This window comes from Triturus cristatus, chromosome 5_2 (assembly GCF_964204655.1).
Source record: "Triturus cristatus chromosome 5_2, aTriCri1.1, whole genome shotgun sequence".
In the NCBI taxonomy this organism is placed as follows: Eukaryota; Metazoa; Chordata; class Amphibia; order Caudata; family Salamandridae; genus Triturus; species Triturus cristatus.
The window spans coordinates 910,503,420-910,523,823 of NC_140588.1; the positions used below are offsets into that span (position 1 = coordinate 910,503,420).

Consider the following 20,404-nt stretch of genomic DNA (forward strand, 5'->3'; position numbering starts at 1 on the left):
TACGGTAAGCGTACGGTAAGCGTACTCGGCGAAATTGCCGAAAAAAAAATAAAACCGTTTTTGCTCTTGGGGGATGTTTGGGGACTCCCTCAACATGACTATGTGGGAGGGAGTTGTCAAAACAGCCCCGTAACATGTTTTTGGGCATCATGTTTGATAAATAACACTCAGTGCGAGAGACAAAATGGCGGACGCCGCTTCCTGGTTTCGGCCGATTCGAATGTTTACTAAGATCTAAGAGCCAATCAGAATTGCGCTCGCGTACGGTAAGCGTACGGTAAGCGTACCGTAAGCGGGCTCAGATATATATATAGATTTAAAGGCTATTTTCTCAGAATCTACTGAACAGATTTACACCAAACCTACAAAAGGCACTTCCTTGACATAGGGACTACCTCTCTGCCAAATTTCTAGTAATTCTGTTCAGCCGTTCGGGCTGTAGCTCTGTCTAAAGGTCCTATGGAAAAATGCATGGGAAAAACGCGTTTTGGGACCCCCCTTTTATCTCAGCCCCCGCTTGACGAATCCCCCCGAGACTTTCAGGGTAGGAGCGGAGCGTAGCGCCCCACCTATTTTGAGAAATTCGCGAGGATTCATCGACCGGCGCCAAAGTTATTCAAAATAGAATGTTGCGGATTTCCTATGGAAAAGGGGTCCTAACTATAACTACCTACTGGCGACCGCCAGTAGGTAATATATATATATATATATATATATATATATATATATATATATATATACCCTATAGTGACTTTAATACACTAGTTATATGGCAAACAGAGTATCTACCTCATTCTGATGGCAGCTAAAGGTGTCAAGCGGCCCATAAGCAAGTCAAAGATTTCTCAGCTGGAGGAAACAATTTTAAAGTCTGCTTTTCTAGTGAAATAGTGGCACATGGAGGGTATATATATATATATATACCCTCCATGTGCCACTATTTCACTAGAAAAGCAGACTTTAAAATTGTTTCCTCCAGCTGAGAAATCTTTGACTTGCTTATGGGCCGCTTGACACCTTTAGCTGCCATCAGAATGAGGTAGATACTCTGTTTGCCATATAACTAGTGTATTAAAGTCACTCCACTGCACATAATGGTGAACGGAACATAGGCCACGATGTCACAGAATACCCTAACCAGCAAAACCTGAAGCCTTTAGTAGTTTTTGAAGTGCTCTTTAGGGAACTTAGGACAGTGTTTACCAGCATGTTTACCTTAGTTTCAAAGGTAGATAAGCTCACTCCAGTCAGTGAATCTAAGACTCAAGGCATCCTTGGCCAACCCCCTCAACTCACATCCACAAGCTGGAAAGATTTGGATTTAGTACAGTGAGTGCGCAAAAGCGGTAAAAAATAAACACCATCTTGAGCTTCCGGTAGCTGCCACGGAAGGCGTTAGTAACAGTTCACGTTGCAAGCATTTGGGATTAGTCAGGATTTTGAAGAGGAGAGAGACATGAACAGGTAGAAGAGCTTAGGCTAATTGTGTTTTCACAAGGATATCACATAGGTAGAAGGTAGATAGTCTAAAAGGTAGTAGAGATACGTATGCTGTCTCTTAATCTTTACCAAAGCACTCAACCCCATCGGCACCTCACTCAGCCCGATATTCAACTACTCCCTCACTCAACTAAGCAGATAACTCCAAACCATTCAAAATGCAGCAGCCAGGCTCCCCCTTCCACCACACACACACCCTGCACCTCAAAGAGCTTCACTGGCTCCACATCTACAGCTCTCTTGAAACTCCTGACACAAACACATCCAAAGTCTTAGACAACACTGGCCCAGCAAACCTCAAAACCACCTCAGATTTAAGAAACCTTCCAGACACCTCTGTGAACCCACACTGCTACTTGCACACATTCCACAACTATGCAGCACCACAACAGGCAGTAACAACCTCCTACCTTGCTCCGAAAGTCTGGAATGACTTAGTCTCACACATCTGCGCTGCATCTAAAATTCTTGCATTCTGCATGAAACTGAAGACTTGGTTCTTCAACTAGGTGAGTCCATGGATCATCTACGACTGCTCCTGTGTCTGCGTCAGGATACCCTCCGGGTGACAGCATGCTCTTGAATGGCAGCTGTGTGAAATTGGGCTGTTGACTGACTGGGGTATGAGCCCTGATCAAGCAGCAAAAACGTATCTTGTCAGAGGGAGGCACAAGCCAACCCTAAATTAATCTGTGATCAACCCTCTGGTAGCTTGGCACAAAGTAGTCAGGCTTAACTCAGAAGCAATGTGTAGAGTATCTGTGCAACACTTCAAACAGTAATCAAGTGAAAACACCACAAACAGGCTCCCAAACAGGGGTGTGGAATTTAATCAAATATCTACTTATCCATGGGGCAGGCTACTTCATAAATCCACTTGTCCTGTAACAAAATCCAATTGCCCCGTAACAAAATCCACTTGCCCCGTAAAAAAATCCACTTGCCCCATTGGTGCCATGTAGTTCAGCAACAGATTACGGCAGCAACCTCTTTATATAAGAGCTCTGATATAGCCTCTCTAATTATGCCAGGGATCATACCATATTAGTGTTTGAATACTTGCAATCCTCTTTTGTTGCCACATTTCCACAGTTCTACATACTGGGGCTGAAGGTAGTGGTAGCAAAAGACCCACAATTGATGGACGGAATGCAGAACAATTCAAAACATTCACCCCTAGTCAAGAGACCTGGGTTAAATCCTTCATTCTTTTGCTCATCATGCCACCCCAGTTTAGACCTGGTCATATGAAAATCAGTCTTGACCCTGTGCCTCATGGTAGCAATCCAGCCCGAACTGCCAAGCCAGGTCCTCCCTGGACTGTAAACAAGCATCCTAGGACTGGTTTCGGGGTTTCACCCCTCATCAGCCAGGATAGCTTGACTCCAGTGGCATGGAAAGCATGGGACCCACGTCTGGGCATACCCGTCCCACTCGGGGCAACAAATGCAAAAATAACAATTGATGGACAGAATGCAGAACAATGTCATACATTCACCCCAGTACAGAGATCTGGGTCTAAATCCATAGTTTGTTTGCTCAACATGCCATTCCAGTTTAGAGACAGCCATATACAAATCAGTCTAGACCCTGTGGCCAATGGGAACAGTCCAGCCCGAACTGCCAGGCCAGGTCCTCCCTGGACTGGAAACAAGTATCCTAAGATCGGTTTTGGGGTTTCACCACTCATCAGTCAGGATAGCTTGACTCCAGTGGCATGGAAAGCATGGGACCCACGTCTGGGCATACCCGTCCCATTCGGGGTAACAAATGCAAAAAGAACAATTGGTGGACAGAATGCAGAACAATGTAATATATTCACCCCAGTACAGAGGTCCATCGTGTTTTTGCTCACCATTCCATTCCAGTTTGGACCGAGCCATATGTAAATCATTCTAGACCCTGCGCCCAATGGGAACAGCCCAGCCAGAACTGCCAGGCCAGGTACTCCCTGGACTGGAAACAAGCATCCTATAAGGTTTTACCGAAGTCATGCCAAAACAAATCACACATTGACAAAACTAAAAAGCTGACCTCATATTTCAGACCTACTGGCTTTGCCAATGCTTGTTTATTTTTGTTTCCCATAATCTTATTGAAACTGGTTACACTGATTTTCCATTATGAATATTTTTGGGCAATACTAACATGCACCAACACATGTTACTAAATGATGCTGCAGAGAAATGGTACCTGAAATTTTTCAGTAGTTTAGCTAAATATTTTTTTTGGCCGGCTTTCATTTTTTTTTAATGAACATTTTATTATGAAAGCAAAGAATCATCAATCTTGCCTTCAAGCTGCTGCAAATGTTTACATAAAATCAGAGAGCATTTTGGGAGCATTATACATAGCTTAATATTGCTAAACTTTGAAAACGTGTGTACACATTTTTGTGCTGGAACCTCTGTCAGTAGAGCAGTCAGAGCTTACAACATTTACTTAAATCGCTCATCCTAATAATAAAGGCTTTCAATTAATGAACCATAAATACAAGTTTGAACAGCATTACCGTATAGACAAAAATATTACCTCAACTGCAGACAGTGCCCTTCCCTGATCCATAATGTGGTACTGCAAACTGGCAGCCAAAGAGTTTGTGCGGCAGGGGTTTGGGCCTACTTGTCCCAAGGACAAAATACACGTGAAAACGTGTTGCCCTGGACCCCAAACAATAGGTCCTGGGCGTTGGGCTATAGGAATTCCTCATCCCTGCTCCCAAACAAAGTAAGAAAAATAGAACTGTTGTTAATAAATTAAACAAGACCAAAACAACAAAAATCCAATTGGTAGATCCGGAGATATTCAGTTTGAAAGATTTTAGTGTAAATAGTGCCAAAAACAAAAGGGTACTAACTGTGGATATCCGATCGTGCCAGACCGGGACAAAGTTACAAGTCCAGACTGACTGCGATGAAGCGCGGGCCAGCTACAGGGACCCAGTTAGGCCCACTGAACACAGAACCTTAAAACTAGGGGTGGGCGGAACTGCTGGAGTTAGATGCAGTGGAATGCCATTACAATTCTGAGACAGGGCGGAGTGGGCATTTGGTGCCATTTTCTCAGTGCAAAATGCACCCTCACATCCAAAAATGGATGCGGGGATGCATTTTGAGCTAAGAAATAGAGCAGCCAAATACTTAATGCACTGCAGTGCATACCCATCGGAATCCATACATACTCTGCAGTTATTACTGCAGAGTATGTAAGTGCGCTGAGGGGTATGCACTGCAGTGCATACCAGTAGAGGCTGGTGAAATTTGAAAAAGGTGAGGCGTAAGATTAGATTAGTATGTACTGCATACAAACAAGCAAGGCCAACTATCCATAAGAAACCCCCTCCCACTTTGAAGAAGTTTTTTTAAAAATAGGTTATAATGGTACTTTTACCAGCACAATTTATTTAGGAAACAGAGACAGTAGGAAAGATGCCCAATACTGCTGGGCACAGAGTCAGGATCAGACTGGGATAGAAAAAAGGCCGGGACAACAAATTAAAAGTGGCCTGCCCCTGAATTAGATAGCTAAAAAGAGGCCCATGCTTCAAATTTGGGACAGATGCTAATTTGTGAAGACACATTGCATAAGTGTTTTGCAAGGTATGGAAGACTGCATGAATTCAAGCTTGCTAAAGGCAATGTTTTCTTCTTTTATCAGGGAAATTTACAGTACCCCCCAAACAGCCAGTACATGGGCCCACAAAAGCCCAAAGACTGACATGCCGGAGAAGCCCCTCGGGCACTCCCTAATTGCTCAACAGGCCAGCCGGAACCTGTACAGCTGAAGATAAAAGTAACTAGGGAAGGGAATGTGACTGGCACTGCAAGAAATAAGAAAATACAGTGAGAGGGTAATGGAGTATTGAATCCTGGCACTGTAGGGAAAATGTGAAGGGACAATGAGAAAAGGGAGTATCATTTTAATTGCACAAAACCCATGAAAGTGGCTAAATGAATTAAGTGTTTTTTTGCTGAAACATGCCTATAAACCACTGGTCACGAGTCCATACTCAGCATGGCCCACTCAGCCTTTCATGTTTCCAAGGCACATACGGTGACTCAGTGAGTGTCACAACTTGCTCCCTGCGTTCTCGGGTCCATCACCAGGGGGCTGAACTGTGGGACTCTACAGTGTTCTAATAAGCTTCCAGGTCCTCCTCTTCATGTATATACTGACTTCCAGCCACTTGGACACTATTTGGGAATGGACATCCATTCCCAATCCATGCCGGGTTTTGTGAAAGCCATCCTGCTCATTCCTGAAACTCATGCCTGAAACTCCTAGAATTCCCTGCTCACTGCTTCATCTCAACCCCTGCAGGCCAAGGATGGGTGGAGGAATTCAGCTCAACTGTGGCTGGTTGCTGCTAGCCTGCTCACACCTGCTGCATGTGATTACTGTGAGCTCTTCTGAGCCCCAGCTCCCTTCAGGCTAAGGTTGGTCATTGTAGCTGTTTTCCAGTGAGACAGATCCTGGTTTCCTGAGCTTTTGATATTCCTTGATTCCGGATCTATAGTTAATCCTTGTTCCTTGATTCCTGAGCTATAGCTATTCCTTGTGCCTGAATTAGAACTGTCTGCAGTGCAACCTTGTTTCCTGAGTTCCTGAGATATAGCTATTCCTTGTACCTGAATTAGCACTGCCTGCAGTGCTACCTTGTTTCCTGAGGTATAGTTATTCTTTGTTCCTGTTCCTGAGCTTCAGCTATTTCTTGTTCCTGATTTGCACTGCTTGCAGTGCTCTCCTGACTCCTTGTTTCCTGAGCTGTAGCTATTCCCTGTTCCTGAGCTAGCACTGCCTGCAGTGCTACCTTGACCCCTGAAGCTTAAGTAATTCCCTGTTCCTGAATCAGCACTGTCTGCAATGCTACCTTGACTCTTGAGCCTTAGCTCAATTCTTGTTCCTGCCCCAGCACTGCCTTCTATGCCACTTTGTTTTCTTGCATCCTTAACCTGCACTATTCTAGTATACCCTTGTAGACTCCCCTTCTGTATATCCCTTTCCAGTCCCTGCCTTTCTTCCCATTTCCTTGGTTACAGTTCTAGTTTGCTGTCTTTCTATTCTTCTGTCTTGCTTCTGTTACCTTGTATGTTTGTTACCTGCTTTCTGCCAAGTGTGCCCTGTGATTTCCTTCCTTTCGTGTTAAGCACTTCTCCTTGCTAGCTCCTGGTCTATTGTGCTTGTGTTTAGTTCTACCCCTTTGCTGTTACTGCCTTGCGTGTTCCTGTTTGATCACCAGGATCCGTGGGCCCAGCAGACGACCTAGAGGGTGTTTCTTGTTCACTGTGAGTATCGTCTTTGAGTTACAGTTATAACATCACCATAGGTATATGCTCCACTGACCCTGCCTTTGCACACATATCCTCTATGTGGGTATTTTCAGACAGTATCTGTAACAGCAATTGTGAGTGAGGAACTTCCTGAGCTTCAGTCTTACCGTGTGGAGCTCCCGAGTGCTTTACCCCACATTCCCTTTATTGTTAATGTTGTAATATATATATATATATATATATATATATATATATATATATATTCACTGAAAAAACCATAGGTTTCACACATGTTATAGTTAGCGGAAATTTTACTGATAAAAAACCAATGAAATTCCCCCGTTATAGTTAGTGCAGGCAACTATAACTCACGCGACCGCAATCCTCTGCTGATGACATATGTGTCTTTATGAAAAAAAAATATTTGTAATATATGTATAGCTAAAAATTTATGGAAGAAGACATGGGCAAAAAAGTGTCTAAATACAGTATTAGCATCAGCAGAGGATTGCGGTCGCGTGAGTTATAGTTGCCTGCACTAACTATAACGGGGGAATTTCATTGGTTTTTTTATCAGTAAAATTTCCGCTAACTATAACATGTGTGAAACCTATGGTTTTTTCAGTGAATTTGCAAGGTTTTTTAAATGCTAATTCCTAACTATAACGTGTGTGAAACCTATGGTTTTTTCAGTGAATTTGTACGGTTTTTAAAATGCTAAGTTACTTTACGCCATTCGTGGCGTGCGCGCCCACTTAACGCAGTTCGTTCCGTGCGCGCACCGTGAGCACGAGGTGCGCTTCGCGCACCGCGCGCCCACTTTACGCAGTTGGTGCCGTGCACGCACGGTGGGCACACGGTGCGCTACGCGCACCGCGTGCCCACGTTACGCTAAATGGGCCATGTACGCACGATGCGCTTCGCGCACCGTGCGCACATGGAGGACATATGATGCGCTTCGTTGTGAAAGGTAATATTTTAATTTTTCTCTGTTTAAAATAAGCCATGTACGAATGGTGCCCTTCGGGCGCTATTTGCACATGGGGTGGGGAGAGTGTGGATATTTTTTTTATTTCAGAATTTTCAACGTACGCGTACGGTAAGCGTAATCGGCGAAATTATCGAAAAAATGAAAATTCCGTTTTTGGCTTTAGGGGAACTTTGGGGACTCCCTCAACATGGCTAGGTGCTTAGGAGCTGTCTAAACAGCCCCTTTACATGTTTTTGCTCTTTGTTTTTTAACCCCCTCTCAGAGTGCGAGAGAGAAAATGGCGGCCGCCAATTCCTGGTTTCGACCGATTCGAATGTTTACTAAGATCTAACAGCCAATCAGAATCGCGCTCGCCACCGTACGCGTACGGTAAGCGCACCGTAAGCGCACCGTAAGCTGGCTCAGATATATATATTGATTTAAAGGCTATTTTCTCAGAATCTACTGAACAGATTTACACCAAACCGACAAAAGGCACTTCCTTGACCTGTAGACTAACTCTGTTCAGCCGTTCGGGCTGTAGCTGTGTCTAAAGGTCCTATGGAAAAATGCATGGGAAAAACGCGTTTTGGGACCCCCCTTTTATCTCAGCCCCCGCTTGACGAATCCCCCCCCGAGACTTTCAGGGTAGGAGCGGAGCGGAGCGCCCCATTAGTTTTGAAAATTTCGCGAGGATTCGTCGACCGGCGCCAAAGTTATTCAAAATAGAATGTTGCGGTTTTCCTATGGAAACAGGGTCCTAACTATAACTACCTACTGGCGACCGCCAGTAGGTAATATATATATATATACACACACACACACACATATACACATACGTCCGTCCTGGGTGTAGTTAGTCTGAATGCTAAATTGCCTTGTGAGTGCCCTTCCTTTCTGAGTCTTAGCCATCTTGTACAGGCTTCCCCTTTGGATCCCTTTTTCTTCTCTGACTCCTTGTGTGATCCTGGGCAGCGCTGTACTACTCTTTCTGTGCACTGTATGTTTTCTACCCAGTTCCGGGTCCTTGCCGAAGTCCCTGACTGTGTTCTCGACATAGTCCCGAACAGTGAGCACCCTTAAAAATTGTGGAACCCTTGCCATTTAAATATAGTAAAAGTGCGAAGTGATGCAGAACATAATTACAAGTTATTGTAGTCAGTGCAGAAACAACAGAACATTAATGACCCAACACAGAAAACGAACAATGGGCTACCACTAGCACCGAACGATGATGAAGGTGTTGACAGTGCCCATGACTTTTTAATTGGGGCACACTCAAAGACAGGTCTCGGGTGTCCGCTTTGCTTAAAAATACTGTAAAAGTCAGTGTCTGAAAGCGTAACACATACATGTATGTTGCCATCACCTGGAACAGAAAAAGTTCTTGACGGTGCTTCTGCTGAGAATTTTGCTCCTGGTTGCTTGGCTCACAGTTCTGTTATTTGAATACAGGCAGGAGAAGGACGAGGCGCAGACTGCTATTTAAAGTAGGCTCTGTGCTAGTTTTCTTTTTGTAGCTGGGACAAAAGGCCCAGTGGGAGCAACGTCAGGACGTTGCAGAGGCAGTTACAGTGATTGACTTGGGTGCAGCTTCGGAACGGGCTGCATCCAATGCGCCCGAGTTTCCTTCTACAGTGACGTCACAGGCTCAACTCTATGAATGAACTCTACCCTATATGTGAGGCACCCAGCCCCAGGGCTGTTCACAACAAAACCCAGCGTAAATATGTGAAGACTCACACCTGCGCACTTTGCCTTCTGAATGTGCCTGGTTGCCTGATCCTTCGAAGAGAGGGTAAGAATTAGATTGGACTTTGAATGCCGTGGCCCAGTGGGACGCACATATTGAATTATTGTTTTTTCTTTTTATTGTGCCAGAAGTTGACCTTGCCAGGCACCCAGGAAATAGGCAGGGCAAGCTCCTATGCCATTATCTACCGGCCGCTGCTGGTGCATACGCCTCTACACCCTTATATGCTCTGCAGTGACTACTCCAGAGCATGTAAGGCTGCCGAGAGTTATGCACCCCTGTGCAATGGTTTCTAAACAGGGCCGGAAGAGGGAGCAGTCCCTCTATGTCTAAAAACCACTGCAGATTAAACTTTAATCTGCAGTGTTTTTTAAACATAGAAGACTGCTCCTTCTTCCTGACCTGTTTGGAAACCACAGCAGTGCATATCCATTGGCGCCCTTACATACATTACTCTGCAGTAAAAACTAGAGAGTAAGGGCACCGTGGGGTATGCCCTGCAGTGCATGCATTCCCCTCAGCGCCCTTACATGCTCTGCAGTAATCACTACAGAGGTCGCTGGGGGGGGTATGCTATGCACTGCTGTGCAGTCAGTGGTTTCCAAACAGAGCTGGGAGAGGGAGCAGAACCCCCTATGTTTAAACACTGCTGATTAAACTTTAATCTGCAGTATTTTTTAAACATAGAGGGACTGCTCCCTCTTCCAGCCCGATTTAGAAACCAGCACTTCAAAAAATTTGCGCTGGCGGAACGGCTGAGTTTATCAGCAATTCCACGTTTCAAAAATAATGTGGAATTACAAAATTCCTCCAATGAAGCAAGCGGAATTAAACATTTTGCCCAGGCTTCTTAAATCATGGTTTGCTGCGCATTTGAGGATCGGAGTCAAAGATGCGTTGCGCAGCCAAAGCAATGCAATGGTTCAGCGATTTGAGAGCCTGCGCTGTAGTCGAGGATCCCACAGACAGGGCTCACAATGGAAAGTCCGGCTTAAAGTATGCGTCGCAAAGCCTGGGCGATGTGTTGGTTTCAGAGACCTGCAAGACTGTGATGTAAAGTCAGCTGTCTTTGTCAAGCCTGCCGTTGATGAGAGATGCGAGGGCCTGTGCCAAAGATGCATCGCGTAGCAGTGGTTCCGAACGCAAAGTGGGTCTTTGCGGTGAGTCCTATCCACGCAGCAGCTGAGATGCGTTGGTACTGCTAGAGGTTGCACTGCATAGCCGAGGAGATGAGTTGGCTCCGCTGGATCCACAGAGGCCAGCAGAGCACCTTAAGTCCACTTTCAAGGGTCCAGGAGAGGGGTGGCACCACTTGGCAGGGAAGACTGGCAGACCGCAGAGTCCAGGTGCAAGGAAGCCTGTTATGTCCCTGGGGCTTCAGATCAAGAGGCCAGGTAACTATCCCTTGGAGTTACTCTGGGTTTAAGAGTTGCAGGTCCAGTACTTCCCACCCAGCAAGAGGACAGCAGTTCCTTTAGAGCAGCATTCCAGAAGAGTGGCAGCCCTTTCAGCAGCACCGCAGTCCTTTTTCCTGGAAGAGTATCCACAGGTCCAGAAGTGTAGAAAAGTGGTTTTGTCTGAGGTCCAGTATATATACCAAGTTGTGCCTTTGAAGTGGTAATAGGCTTCTAGAGTCATGCCTCTGAAATGCACAAGTGTTCTTCCTTCCAGGCCCTGGAATATTATTATTTGTAAGCCACATTTGACCGATAGGGCCCGTTATACACGAGTATGTAGGTAGAATACACAAACATGGCATTGTTTCTGTAGCGGATGCATCAATAACAAAACAGTTTTAAATATTAATGCAAACGCATGCCATAGCCCCTTCTTATCCCCCTGCAAGCTCCCAGTGGCGTCGGATTATCGTCATGCATACACAGTATAATTAATATTGGATATTTTACCTCTGTTAGGGGGTGTTGTGTGTCTAGTGGTAGGGGGGTAGCAGAATACCTTGGTAATCGGCCCAACGCTTCCATATCTTCGCATATTTTTGTGGACACCCTCAATAAATGAATACTGGACGTTCGAGGCCCATTCAGAAATCTAGTACTTCCTTCCATACTCCTTTTGGTGGAGAGGTAGGTGCTTTCTAGTGGCGTGCTGTGTCTCTCTTAGCTATGTTGAAGCACAGGAAAAGAAGGTCGCGTTTATATTTATTGGCCCCGATTTCAGCCTTAATATGTAGACGAGCAAATTTGGGGGAGGATGGGAGCTCCCAGCCCAGAACCCCGGATAAGCATGAAAGTACTCTCTGCCAAAACCTGGCTAACATGCCACTTGACCAAACTGTGTGTAGGAATGCACTGTCCCCAGCATTGCTGCGCAGGCAGGTAGGAGAGGGCACCAGGTCGGACCGCCATAATTTATATTGTGTGAAATATGCCCTGTGTATGTATTTAAATTGGATAAGGTGTAGGTGGGTTGAAATGGCTGCGCTGCTAGAGGATTCCAGAGCCTCCTTCCAGTCATCATCTTCAAGTGGGCCAATTTCCATGTGCCATGTCTCTCGGAGGCCAGTCAATCAGTTGTGACTGTTTGTGACGAGGGTTTGATAAATGTTGGTGATTTTGTGGTCTCCCAGCTTGCCCATGAGTAGTTTGCCTTCCAGGGGACTGAATTCAGAGAGTATCCTCAGATCTTTGATATATGGGGCCAGGGCGTGTCTGAACTGCAAATATTTGTACAATTGCGTATGTGGCATTTGGAATTCGGTTTGCAGTTCTTGAAAGGATTTAAGTGTCGTCCCACGTAGGACTGTCCCTAAAGTGGAAATACCTATGTCATCCCAGTTCTGAAATACTTATTATGTGGCCATCTGAGTAAGAAGGCGACACACCACAGTGGGGTGTCCTGTGTTCGTCTACCCCACCATCCCATCCGTTTCAGTGATTGTATCCATACCCGAAAAAAAAAAAAAAAACTGTTGCGGTTGGTAATGCCCTGATCCCCGTCTCTCTAAATAGGAAAGTGTGGACAGGGGTGCATTAGCAGGCGTTCAACTGCATAGGTTGGATCGCCTCCATCGCCGTACCACCATTCATTTAGTATTTGCAGGTGAGATGTTGCATGATATGTCTGCTGCTGCGATGCCGCCGCAATATGTAGACTGATAACACGTGCGTAACGTCACTCAGCTGGTGCCCCCTCCTCATATGAACTGACTTAATATGGCGTTTATTTGCAAAACGCATGTATGGGTGATTTTGCAGCTGATATAGCAGACGAGGCAAAGACACAGTCTTAAAGATGGCCAATCGGCCAAAAAGGTTAAGGGGTAGATGGGACCACAATGTCACGTCTGCCTGCATTTGTTCCATAAATGGAGCCTAACTGTGCTGCCATGCCGCGGGGTGTGAGGCAGTCAGAAAGACACCCAGCTATTAAATGCCATTGGTGGCTATTGTAAGTCCCTTCGCCCATGCACCCACTACCTGCATGCCTGACAGCGGCCAACGTACGGACTTGGTGATGTTCATATAAAGTCCAGAAGTCTCTCCAAACACTACCATTATGCGGAGGAGTGGATTTATGGGGATCGGTTACGAAAATAAAACATCGTCTGCATGTAGTGCAATTTGGTCTGACACCTCTAGTGACCATTCGAACCCACACAACTGCGTGTCCATCTTCACCCATGCTGCCAGCTGCTCCATTGCCAATGCAAACAGATAACGCGATAGCAGGCAACCCTGGCGGGTGCCTTTATGGATAGGGAATTGTGAAGAGACTGAGCCCGCTAATTGCACCACAGCTTTAAGATTGGTATATAGTAGGCTCATGTACGTTAGGAACTTCGGCTCAAAATTTAGCCATCTCAGAAGCCCGAAAAATAATGCCCAGCTGACGGAGTCAAAAGCTTTGTCTAGATCTGTCAGGAGTAAGGCAGCTAGGACTCCCAAGAGATCAGCAGCATCTATGGCATTATGGGCTCATCTGATGTTGTGGTGTGCAGCTCGTCGAGGCATAAAGCCAGCTTGGTCTGCATAAACCAATTCTGTTAAGTAGGGCAGCAGCCTATTGGCCAGCAGTTTGGCAAGCAACTTAGCCTCTAGGTTAAGGATGGAGATCAGGCGGCACGTGGAGTGGAGCCCAGGGGGACAACCCGGGTTCAGGAACACCACAACTTCAGTGTGCCTCCAGTCCGGCAGGAGCCTACCCTCCTGCACCGTGACCTGCAATGACCATTATCCCGCTGAGAAGGCCCAGGTGTTCGAGCCAGACTACCTCAACGACCTCGCTCTGCCTCCTCGCGCCAGAGGATGGCTGTCCCGCTATCCTGCTGCGGCCTGGGCATTTTCCCCATGGTAGTCTGGTGGGCTTTAAGCCACCCTGGGTGGGCATACTGAGGTATTTACTCCTTATACTCCATCCCGGGGATGTAGTGTTCCAGAAAGCCCCCCATATTATCTGGGAAAAAAGTGAAAAACAGAATGAGGTACAAGGCTTACTAATTCTGGCACTGGATTTAAGCTCCCAGGCAGTCTTTCTGCCCCCTTAGGGGGGAAGATAAGAGGGTTGCTCTATCGTCATGTCGCAGTGGTAGAAAGCCAACTAGGCACCACAGATTTGTGTCCAAAAAACAAATGGTGTGGGGCGTCGGCTAATCTTGGCAATGGGTCCTATTCCTGCACCCCTTATAGTCTTTCTGACACCCATATGGGGAAACGATTCCCAAATTAATCCAACATGTCCTCTCTTTTGCCACAGGGATAGCTATAATATTGGGGCAGAAAGACTGGGCTCCAGGAGTGGGTTGGGGGTGACAAAAAACAATCCTAGGTCCAAATTACACTTCAGATACACTTTCGCTATTTGCACCATAGTGCAACCTTATTTAGGTGCACCAACACAGACTGGACAGTGCAACCAATTACCATACAAACTGCTGCCCTAAAAGCAGGTGCTAACTTTGACACTTCACAACAGCCTCAAAGAGAGGAAATTGGGAAGTAGGTAGTAGCCGGTTGAAACAGTGGCTCTGTCTTTCACAGCAGGTAAGATGGCCTCTCTTTGAAAAGGGGAATATTTAGGGGTCCTTGGGACCATCGTGCCCTTGTGTTAAGAAAAATGAGTTCCTGCGATAAACTTATGGTACCTTAAGGTGATGGAGCAAATCAGTAGACGACTTCTCGGAGATAAAGATGACTTTACAGCCATCTGTGGCAACTGGTATTGGGCTACATGACCAGAGACTGCAGAGAAATGACATGATCCCCATGACTGACAGCACTAGGTTTATTTGACTGCTGACATGGATTGACTCTTAGTTAAAACAATATTAGATAACAGGGATGTTACACCAGACAGAGTGGAGAGGAAATACAATAGAAAAAGAAGGCTGAAGAGCACACGTTTTGAAATTAACATGTAATATAATTGACTATTTTGGTATTTGTTGCACTGTGTAACCTTTCAATAAAATGAATTAAAAAAAAATATTATTGTATATGAACATGTCTAGAATTTGTTTGTACTGTGCAGATCTTGAACTTATTAGCAGCAAGGTGCTCTCAAATATGTTTGGTAAAGCAAAATGATACATAAGGATGTAGCACGATTTGCCAAGATTCACACAGGGTTTGAACCAAGGTTTCTTGGTTACACATCTTGCACTTGGCCCACTGTATGGTTACATCCTTCTCTCTTCAGTTAGCACCAAAGGGCAATGCTTTGTGTTCAGTTATTTCATGTACCAATATTAGTACACAGTTCTATAAATACATTAATCACACCTTAAATCAAATGAACACCACACACACACACACACACACATACCTCACAAAAGCTGACGCCTCAAGTGGGCCTTAATGCCCCCCCCCCCCAACAACCGTAATAAATTACTTATGACATTCTGCACATCTACATATATGCTTTATGCCATGCCTTGTTTCATGTGTATTTATTATTTAGGAAAACAACAAAAACACACAAAGGATACTTACCCGAAACCAGAATGCAATCGGTTTAACTTGTGCAGTATGATAAAATCATATAAGAGAGGCCATTTGGAGATTTGTTTCCATGTGCAAGCTGATTCTAATATGCAACGGGTGAGATAGTAAACAGTGTTTTTAATCAGGTGAAGTAAGCTTTGATGCGAAACTAAACTGCAGTGAAGACCTACATCACGTAGGGTGTGTGGTTGGAAGGGTGTTGTTTTTGCTTGCTGCTTGTGTGGGAAGTTTTTTGATATTGTGCAAAAAGACCACAAGGTCTAGTTACCTTGTTATAGAACACAGTGCCTGCTGGTGTGGTGGGTGAGGGAATGTAAAAGAAGTGCAAATTAGAATTGTAGTGTGGACTGAAACATATAGGCAGCTACATGGCAAATGCCTAGCCACAAGGGCAGGCGGATTCTCAAAGTGCGTACATCAAAAAAGAAGGGGCACAGTAAAGAAGGCACAGTAATCAATCTGCTAAAATGCATGAGGAAGAAATGGAGTTGAATAATTAAAGGGATGCCAAAAAGGGCAAGAATTGTTGAGTAGCCATGAACAGTAATCATGCACTTTAAAAAATGTTTTTAAAAGGAATACTCGCTACAGCACAAATACAATCTAGGCTGGCAACCTCAGCAGAAACTACAGAATCTTGCAAAGGCCCAGAATCCATCTGCTTCTGCTAGGCCAAAGAAAACCAAAGTTTTGAGCAGGGGTTTGCACCTCACACCAGTCTCAGGCTTCCAAAGGCTGATGACCACCGGCCAGGCAAGCCCTAGCCAAGTCATGGCTCTGACTTTATCTAGGCTGGCACCATACACATAAGAGGGTGAGAGACAAAGCACTTTGTCGTTTGCTCTCATGACAGTGCAATAGCAAGGTGTTGGACCTGGCCCTTTTGGCAGGTTCACTCCTAAACTTTTTGCATTTATCCTGGCCTTTTTCCCTATGTAGTGTTAGTGGTTTTAGGCCTCAAGGCACTTTAGCACTGTGTCCCAGTGTAAAGTGTGTGCACTCTGTGTTACATTTAGTGAGACTGGCCTGTCCTCCCATAGGAATGCATGGGGAATATGTGTATCCATGGTAGTTCCTGATGTGAGAGGAGTGCAGGGGCGAGTTTGGTATGTGCGAACTTGTGAGAATAAATGCTGCGCAATGGTGTGCACAGATTTATTGTGACTGGTGGAGAAGTGCCACTTTTAGAAGTTGGCATTTCTGTGTGCTGTGAATTGCATGTCTGGCTTGTGATTGACAGGAGCTGAGAGGGCTGGGGAATTCCAGGAGCCAGGGTGAGTCTGCCCGGTGGTGAATGGAGAGATCTGCATGTAGATGGGAGGGAGGAGTTGCACCTGGGACCCGAATAGGGCTGGGCCTTCCCTCCACAATGCTGGCTCCACCTCCTGTGGTGCGTCTGATGTGCCTGGCCTGTCCTGTGAATAGAGAGGGGAGCTGAGCAAAACAAAGTGCTCCTGAACCAGTTGTATCTGGTTCTCCCCTTGCCCTACAGTTGCAGAACAAAGGAAAATGCTGTATAAAAGGGGCTGTGACCCCATGAAAATGTTCTTGCTTGTAGACTTAAATCTACCAGGGGAGTGCTGCTGCTGGGGCTCAGGGGAAGGCTTGCCTCCCTGGGCCCTGCCCTTGGATGCCTGGAGGACTTCTTTTTGGGACCCTTCTGCCTTGCTTTTATTCCAGGACCCTACAGAGACTTTGGCAGCCCTTTTGCGCCCTGGGAGTGCTGTGCTGTATTTCTTTTCCTACAGAAAAGCGTGTTGGCTGCGCAGCGATGTGCTGTAGCCCTTTTGGAGGGAATTCCCAGCGTAGAGATTCACCCTCCTTGTGAGCGCGGGTCCCCACCCCGCTTATTTTCATTTAATTAAGCAGGTGTCCACCCTGCGTCTGCGCTGTTCATTTTTATTAACTCGCGGGTGCCCACCCCGCTCATTTTGATAATTAATGCGCGGGTGCCCACCCCGCGACTTTGCCCTTATTTGGTTGAGCGGGTGCCCACCCCGCTTTCTATTTTTTTTGTGTGAAGAGGGAGCCTACCCCTCATTGTACCCAGTGTGAGGAAATCACCGCTGCGGCCCGAGCAGCACATCGAATCTCTTCCGGGCCGCTGCCCAGCACGACACAGAAGACAGGCAAGGCTGGGACTTCATGGGCGGGGCTTCCGAGACAGAAGTGAAGCCCCGAAGAAAGGATTCCGGCACCGGTGATGCTGCTGGCTCCCATGAGCGAGGGAGAGCCCCGCGGTGGCAGTCACCAGAGAGGAGAAGTCCCGGGTCCCAGGAGGGGGTCCGGGTGAAGAGTAACGCGAGCCGAGCCTTGCGGGCTCCACAATGAAGTCCCGTGTCCCGAGAGGGGGTCCGGGTGAAGGAGGTAGAAGCACCGGTCCCGCCTACTAGCGAGAGAACTCCGCGTCAGTGAGCCCAGTGAGTGAGGGCTGGGCGGGGGACACGGCCGCATTTCACTCCCGCTCCTACGAGGGGGCATATCTGGTTTTAAACGCCAGTGCGCTCTAAAAGGGGGCACAGTTGCTTTCTGAGCCTGCGTGGCTCCAACGTTTGGCTAATTGTTTTCAGAGCCCCGTGTGGCTCCTACGAAGGGGACACCTAATTGTTTACAGGGCCAGATGGGCCAGTGTCCTTTCCCCAGTGCTTGGGGACATGCTTCTTTCCAGAGCCAGATGGCTCCAACAGTGGGCACAGTTATTTCAAGGGCCAGTGAGAGCCCATGCCGCATTTTAACTTTTACAGCTGCCCAGCAAGTAGTGGGCAGCTGCACCGTTTAGGTCTTTCATTTTAAGGGACATGTTGAATCCAGGAGTGAGACGCACTCCTTCGCCCCATCTTTTCCTACACAGCTGCGCAGCACTTAGTGCCAGATGCTACGTTTAGGCCAGCGCAGATTGCGCACCCTTGGCTTTCGCTGCCTAGGCAGCAGCCCTGACTTTCTGGGCACAGGGCATTTGAGCCCCCCTTTGGGATGGCCAGTTGGCCAGGGAGATTGTTAGGTTTATAGGGCGCCAGGCCCTACTGTGATTTTGGGTGCTAGGAAATGTGATCCATGTAGAATGAATTACGCACCTGTGTTCTATACCTCTAAATATGGTTCCTATGATTAGGAGGTTGTTTTGCAACTAATGTGTTTATGCTAGTGAGATTATGTCCCACTGTGTGATTTACGCCCCTAATGTAGTTATAATTGGGCGCTCAGGGTCTAATGCGTTTAGACTTGGGAGATGACGGCCTCATGTGTTTATGATGGGGAGGTTGGCGCAGAATGTAATGTGCGCCTGATGTGATACTGAGCCTAATGTAGTTTATGTTACAGGCTGATGCTAAGTACAGTGGTTACCAGTAGTTACTGGTTGTGTTCTATGTTTATGTTAAGTTCTACATTTACTAAGTTCACTTTGTGATGGTTCTGACAGTGGTCCAGGGGGCCCTGTCATGTGTAAATAATCCCTTATAGATATGACCCAGTGCCAGGTGCCACCCTGTATAATAGGTGCTTACTATTCTAATGTGTTATGATAATACAAAGGCTATTTTTATATATAACCTTGTGTGGAGTTTCTTTTGTGGTGGGCCTGGGATGTTGCTGTGTGCGTGCGCACATGCTTTACACCTTGCCTCCGTGATAAGCCTGACTGCTCGTGCCAAGCTACTAACTTCCTTACGCTGACTAGATTGGTGGTTTCTGCCTGGCTTTGGCGCAAGCCTTAGCCAACCAGCAATCCCATTTCTAAGACAAGGTGTTCTACCTCCTGTTACCCTCACCCCTTCATGCAAACCAAATATTGCTTTGAGACAAAAGGCGTAGCCTGATCAGTAAGATTTGAGGGGACTGGTGGGTGCAATTTATTTTGTTCAACGATCACGCTGGCATAAAATGTTAAATACATTATATAATAAGCAGGGCGCAAGGGAGGGATTTAAGGGGTAGTAGAAAGGGAAAGGAATGCAGATTGGTAGGTGTATGGAGAGCGAAAACAAAATATTTTACAAAATACCCACATTTTTTGACAACTTTCAAAACAGAGAAAGTGTGTGCTCTTTTGTCTGTGTATATGTAAAATTCCTGGTGAAATCCGATAGATACCTCACCATACATGACAAAGCACCTGTACCCAACTATTTATCAGAAAATACATTTATTAAGGAGGTGTAACACCCAAAACACCCCACCCTCCCCCCATTAAGCTGTGCCCCTTTTCTTAAATAATGAAGTACCTTGCTCTCTCTCTCTGTCTAGGATTTTCTGCCAGGCAACCTCCACTTTCATTACTAGCAGTGGATGACATTTCAAGGTAAAAGACAAAAGGAGTGAAAGGAGACTTACACCACTCTCACCTAAGGTAGAAGCATGGCACAGCTTTGGTAATTACGGTTTTGGTTGATTTTAGTGCAGCTGGTCTCACCCGTGAGCCTTGCGTCATTGTGTGTTCAATGTGTTTACCTTACGGCGCTTTGTGCAACTGAATCCTGCTCCTGCCCGAAAGCACCTGTAACTCCCGGAACTGACGGTCTTGTTTTACACCACTTAACTTTCGTTTGAACTACAGGTCAGCCATTGTCTGGGGAAATCGTGAGCGCGAGAACCGTGACAGTGTGAAACAAGCAGAGATCAGCTGATCCTGTAAAAGAGGGCAGGAAGTGCAGCGGCCTATCACATTAAATCCAGGATAATGTAATTTTGGCTGTAAGGAGCTCAGCTACTTGGGGCAGCATTCCGTATTCCAGTTAGATGTGATAGGGTGCCATGCTTCGGTGCGCTAACACCATCGCTAGCCCCCGGCACAGAATGACTCACCAGAGGATTGGCACCGCTCAGAGAATTGGCACCGTTCGCTGCTCCCACCACTCCCGTCCTTCCTCCGAAACTGACGGTCTGGCAGCCAGTGCCACTGCTGCCGTGCGCAGCCTCACTCCTCACACTTCCGTACTGCAAGCAGCCTAGC

General features: G+C 46.4%; 1 protein-coding gene across 1 annotated transcript in view; it reads right to left on the reverse strand.

Annotated features, from left to right (window-relative positions):
* The window catches only part of LOC146829423 (C1GALT1-specific chaperone 1-like), a 73,035-nt gene extending 52,634 nt beyond the window's left edge, over nt 1-20,401 (reverse strand). Inside the window, exon 1 of the mRNA XM_085608114.1 lies at nt 20,257-20,401. The gene's annotated coding sequence lies outside the window, so the exon portion shown is untranslated. The remainder of the gene's footprint in view (nt 1-20,256) is intronic.
* Between the last annotated feature and the right edge of the window lie 3 nt (nt 20,402-20,404).